We start from the raw sequence: 6,621 nt of genomic DNA on the forward strand, positions 1-6,621 counted from the left end.
TCAGGTGATATTGGAATTACTATTCAGGATACGACAACATCCTCTTTAGTAACTGAAGTGAAGGAACGTCAGTACGACGATCCTATGTTAATTCATTATAGGGATACCACCCCTCAGAAGGAGAAGACACCATTTGAAATTTTAGGAGATGAGGTCCTCAGATATCGAAGACGATTATGTGTCCCTAATGTTGCAGGGCTGCGTCGGTGGGTTATGGGAGAAATTTACTATTCTCGTTATTCTATCCATCCAGGAGCAACAAAGATGTATCATAATATCAGGGAATTATATTGGTGGGACGGAATGAAAAAGGATATAGCGGAGTTTGTTGCCCTAATTATCAGCAGGATATAGCGGAGTTTGTTGCTCAGTGCCCTAATGAAAAAGGATATTGCAGGCTATGGAGATTCCGGCTTGGAAATGGGAAGTAGTTAATATGGATTTCATCGTAGGCTTACCTCGTACCCAGCGTAAGTTTGATTCAATATGGGTGATTGTTGATAGGCTTACAAAGTCAGCCCATTATCTGCCTGTTAGGACTACATATTTCGTAGAGGATTATGCAAGGCTTTATATTAAGGAGATAGTACGACTGCATGGTGTCCCTGTATCTATTATCTCGGATAGAGGAGCTCAGTTTACATCTAATTTCTGGAGATCCTTCCAAAAAGAATTAGGGACTCAAGTAAGTCTTAGTACAACATTTCATCCCCAGACATACGGACAGACTGAGCGTACTATTCAGACACTTGAGGATATGTTACTAGCTTGTGTGATAGACTTCAAAGGTAACTGGGATGATCATCTGCCGCTTATTGAGTTCGCATATAATAATAGCTATCATTCCAGTATTTAGATGGCTCCATACGAACCTCTTTACGGACAGAAGTGTAGGTCGCCTATAGAGTGGTTCAATGTTGGGGAAACTATGTTAGTAGGAACAGAATTAGTACAACAGGCAATCGAGAAAATTAAGCTTATACAGGAAAGGCTATTAGCAGCTCAAAGCCGTCAGAAGTCTTATGCGGATAATCGACGGCGAGACTTAGAGTTTCAGGTTGATGACTAGGGATTCCAAAGTGTTATGAGGTTCGGTAAGAAAGGAAAACTTAGCCCTCGGTACATTGGACCATATAGGATCATACGCAAGGTAGGCCGTGTAACATATGAGTTAGACTTGCCTTCGGACTTGGAGTCTGTACATCCAGTCTTTTATGTGTCTATGCTCCGTAAATATATCGGAGATCCTTCCTGAATCGTGTCAGCTGACGACGTTCAGGTCACAGAGCAGCTATCATATGAAGAAACTCCCATTGCTATATTAGACAGACAGATTCGGAGATTGAGAACTAAAGGTGTAGCTTCGGTGAAAGTACTTTCGAGAAACAACAATGTGGAAGAAATGACTTGAGAGGCCGAGGAAGATATGGAGTCTAGATATCCCTACTTGTTTCCTCCTCCAGATAAGGGTCTGACTGAGACATCACAACCTTAAGGTACGTGTATGGATCCTTATGTTAGTTATTGATGATTGTGGTCATATGTGGCGTTGAATCATTGAGTTTCTACAGGAAGAGTTGGTAGTAGTATTGTTACAAAGGCGACTCTGCCAAAGTTATATAAATCCCAGGGAGTTAAACATTCGAGGACGAATGTTTCTAAGGGGGAAAGGATGTTACATCTCGCGTTTTCGTACGTTAAAGTTTCGTCTTCAGTTAATCGACGTAGACTCGGGGATGAGATTATCTTGAGGTTAACGTATTTATGCTATTTATAACAAGCGATAAGTAAGTGCCATAAAAGATAAAGGGTACACGAATTAAAGAAAATGAGTTTCATTGAAGGTTGTTGATTTGGGATAAAATACGATCAGAGCTATAATACCCGCTATTTATGGACTAGTACCATACAAGATATCATATGACCGTGATAGTACGATGTATAAAGTGTATTAAAAATAAGTATAATTTTATGTAATTTGAGATAATTCTTAATTATGTGGGTAATTGATTAATTATCGGGTAGCAGAATATTATCTAATTAATTAATTGGTTATAGGATAAGATTAAGACCCCCCACCCCACGTGGAAGCAAGACACTAACCAAACAAATGACTCTTGGTCATTTGTGATTAGGTGGCAACATAATATATTAATTTCAAGATACTTCATTTCTAGGATTTTGAATACAAACAGCATTTCATTCTCAACCACTACAATAAGATTCCTACAATTCCTTACACAACACTATAATCAAGAACGTGAGCTTTAGCACATTAGCAACACAATTTCTTACAAATTCCTACAATTCCTGCAAGTTCCTACAAAGATACTACAACGTGATTTCTTCAGCCAAGGAGATTTCTTAGCACAGTAGCAACATGAAATTTTTTGGTTCTAAAGAAGTACGGTGCAACCTTTTCCAAGAACATCATACAGATTTTTCCCTACTCCATCTATGTTAAGGCCATCCCTTCTTTCTTTTTGACATGATCCAAATGATACAAAAAGAAACGAGCAAACACACAGTTTTCATAAACGACTTTATTCATAGAAATACTAGGGGTCTCTATGTTCTTGATTCCCCATGTGACATATTATTATATCTTCTGTTCATGGGTCTCAGAATGATACACAGTTGATAAAGTTTATACGAAAGGAATATTGAGATTATTAACATATTTTTATGTATTTCATTCATTTATACATGTATATTGACCCATGACCAGATGACGTTATATACGCGTATTTATATGTATACATATGTATATGGGATATGGGAAAAAGGTTACGGCGTTATATACGCACTACCACCTGATCAATTGGTATATGTTGATGATTTTGCCTACAGTGGCCGAGATGATATGACGGGATGCCCTCAGAGGCTTGATGATGTTATGTATATGTCACGCCCCAAGCCTGGGGGCGAGACCGGCACCCGATGCCTTACCTATCCTTGTGTACCACTTACGACTGAGAGGCTCTGAACATCTAATGTCATACTATGGCCATGGGCCACATTACAAGATAATGTACGAAGCAAAATATAAAACTGAATAGAGGCTAACACTGACTAAATGTCAACATAAAGCTGACCCGGGAAGGCCGTCATAACTACTATAACTGACAAGCCAACAAAATATACATACAGGGCCTACAAGCCCAACATACTGCACTAACTGACAGGATATGTCTACAAGCCTCTACTAATAGATGTACAGTGATCGGAACAGGGCCCCGACCTACCCTTAACCAATATACATATATATACCGGATGTACACAAAACTCTAGATCCGGCAACTCCGAAGGACGGGGAGCTTACCGATAAAGGTGAACTCGGGCAACACCTACTGAGGAGATCTACTCGTTTGTCTGTCTGAACCTACACACATGAAATGCAGCGCCCCCGGAAAGGGACGTCAGTACAAAGTAATGTACCGAGTATGTAAGGCATTATACTGAAAGTTGAAACTGAACTGATAGTATAATAACTAAAAGCAGCTGAGGGTCAAAGATAATCTGAAGATATGCTCACCTACTGATACTGACTCTATTTTCTCAATATAGTAAGTAAAATAGTTGTCCGGCCTTACGAGGCTATGTATATGTATATAACTGCTCTGCCGTAGTAGGCTCGCTCATAGGCGCTCGGCCATACTAGGCTCTGTATCTCGGCCAACTGGGCTCACTCATAGGCGCTCGGCCACAGTAGGCTCGGTATATAACTTACCATCTGATCAGAGGTTGCCCAATAGGAGCTTGCCCATCGATTATAGCTCGATGGTAATGAAAGTACTGTAATATTGTATATATAGACTTTCTGCTCTCTTGACTGGAAAAAGAAAATACTCAATTGAATATGAAGTCCCGATAGGGAGAATATTGTAACTTACAAGACTAGGAAAATATACGTAAATTTCGGGACATGAATATTTTCTTTATACCTCGTTTATCAAACCTGTGTAATTACGAGATCATGCAAAATGAAGGAAGAGCTTAGCCTTAACATACCTGAAGTAGGGGAAAATCTGTATGATGTTCTTGAAAAAGGTAGCACCGTACTCCCTTAGAATCGCAAAATCTTACGTTGCTAATGTGTAAATAATTCTCGTTGTAATTGTTGAAACTTGTAGGAATCACGTTGCTTAATGTAAGGTTTAGAATCTGATTTGAAGTGTTTGAAAATGAGAAATTGAAAACTTATCATAATGGACAACGTTAGTGTCTTTGATATGGAAAATATTGGAATGATATGAATGTGTAAGGAATTTAGGAATCTCATTGTTGAGAATGAAATGTTACTTGTCATTAAAATCCTAAATGAAGTGTCTTGAAATTCATACATTAGGTTGTCACTTAATCTCAAATGACCCTTAGTCATTTGTTTGGATAGCTCCTTGCTGCCACGTGGTGGGGGTTGGGGGTGGGGTGGGAAATATTAATTTTTATCCATTTATTAGGTAATTAGGTAATGTCCCGTTATCCGATAATTAATTAATTACCCGCACAATTAAGAGTTGTCTCAAATTACTTAAAATTCTATTCATTTTTAATATACTTTATACATCATACTATCACGGTCATATGGTACCTTGTATGGTACTAGTCCATAAATATCAGGTATTATAGCTCGGACCGTATTTTATCCCAAATCGACAACCTTCAACGAAATTTATTTTCTTTAATTCGTGTACCCTTTAATCCTTCACGGCACTTACTTATCGCTTGTTATAAATAGCATAAATATGCTAACCTCAAGATAATCTCATCCCCGAGTCTATGTCAATTAATTGAAGATGAAACTTTAACGTACGAACGCAAGATGTAACGTCCTTCCCCCCTTAGAAACATTTGTCCTCGAATGTTTACTCTTCGATACCTTGGAATTTATTTTTTTTGTCAGAGTCTCCTCCGTACACTAAACTAAAATCACCCTACGCGCAGCCAGAAAATATACTATACATGCCACACTTGGCCTCACATAACTGTCTAATATGAATTCAAAACGTCAAAAACAAGATTTTACCTGAGGACCTACTGGCCTGAATAGGGTTGTGCTGAGGTATCCCATCTCGAGCCATATCCCGGTTTGAAATAGGTGGGGGTATTTAGACCTCATTTCTTCCTCAGCTTCCCACGTCATCTCTTCTATATTCTTGCTTCTCCATAAGACCTTCACGGAGGCTACCTCCTTATTCCGTAGCTTGTGGATTTGTCGGTCTAGGATGGCAACCGGAACTTCTTCGTATGACAAGTCCTTTGTAATCTGTACATCATCCGTGGGCACCACTCGGGTAGGATCGCCAATGCACTTCCGTAACATAGATACGTGAAAAAATAGATGGACAGACTCCAATTTTGAGGGCAATTCTAACTCATAAGCTACTTGGCTCACCCTCCGAATGATCCTATATGGCCCAATATACCGTGGGCTAAGTTTGCCTTCCTTGCCAAACCTCATCACACCCTTCATAGGTGACACCTTTAATAATACCCAGTCATTAATCCCGAACTCTAAATCTCATCGCCGCACGTCAAAATATGACTTCCGACGACTCTGAGCTGTCAACAGTCGCTCCCGGATAAGCTTTACTTTTTCTATGGCCTGTTGAACTAGGTCCGGCCAATGTAACCCAGATCCTCCAACATCAAACCACCCCATAGAAGATCTGCACCTACACCCATACAAAGTCTCGTACGGAGCCATCTGGATACTGGAGTGGTAACTGTTATTATATGGAAACTAGATAAGAGGTAGATGTTCATCCCAATTTCTTTTAAAATCCAATACACATGTTTGTAACACATTTTCGAGCGTCTGAATTGTGCGCTCGACTTGTCCATCAGTTTGTGGATGAACAGCTGTGCTGAGATTCACCTGAATTCCTAGACCTCCAAAAATGTGCTGTAAACTGGGCCCCATGGTCAAATATAATAGATATTGTGTAATACCCCGAAAAAATTTCGAAGTACTTAAGTGTAAAGCCTGATAAAGTTTGCAAAGAAAATAATGTTTCATGGTGCCGGACTAGGCTTACATGTTTGAGGATTGTAGAAATTCTCCGCGGCGAGCTTGCGAACCGCGACTCAGACTTTTTGGGTTGAACAATGCACCGAAAAGTAAAGAAAAAGTTTTGGCGAAAAAAGTGCATTTCTGCGGTCCATTATGCGACCGCAGAACCACTCTGCGGACCGCATAATGGCCGCTCTGTGAGGCAGATAATTGGGTCAGTTGGAAGCAACTATGCGGTCGACTATGCGACCGCATAACTGTTATGCGGTGCATTATGCGACCGCATAGTGACCGCATGCACAGACAATTCTTTTGGCTATTTTGTAACCACTTATGCGACCGATATGCGATCCGCATATCGGTTATGCGATCGCATACCTTGTTCCGGAGCTCCATTTTTGGGTTTTTAAAACCCGACCCTATTTCGTTAAATACACTATTTGGGACATTTTTGATACATAATTTGATATTTTAGAGTGAGAGAGAGTGCCCTAGAGTGAGAAGGTGTTCTTCAATTCTTGCTCAAGTTTTGGAAGATTAAGAAGGAAAGCTCACTAGGTCTTCATCCTAGAGGTAAAATTCTACACCCTAAATCTTAATTTCAAAAT

This window comes from Nicotiana tomentosiformis, chromosome 2 (assembly GCF_000390325.3).
Source record: "Nicotiana tomentosiformis chromosome 2, ASM39032v3, whole genome shotgun sequence".
Classification (NCBI taxonomy): domain Eukaryota; kingdom Viridiplantae; phylum Streptophyta; class Magnoliopsida; order Solanales; family Solanaceae; genus Nicotiana; species Nicotiana tomentosiformis.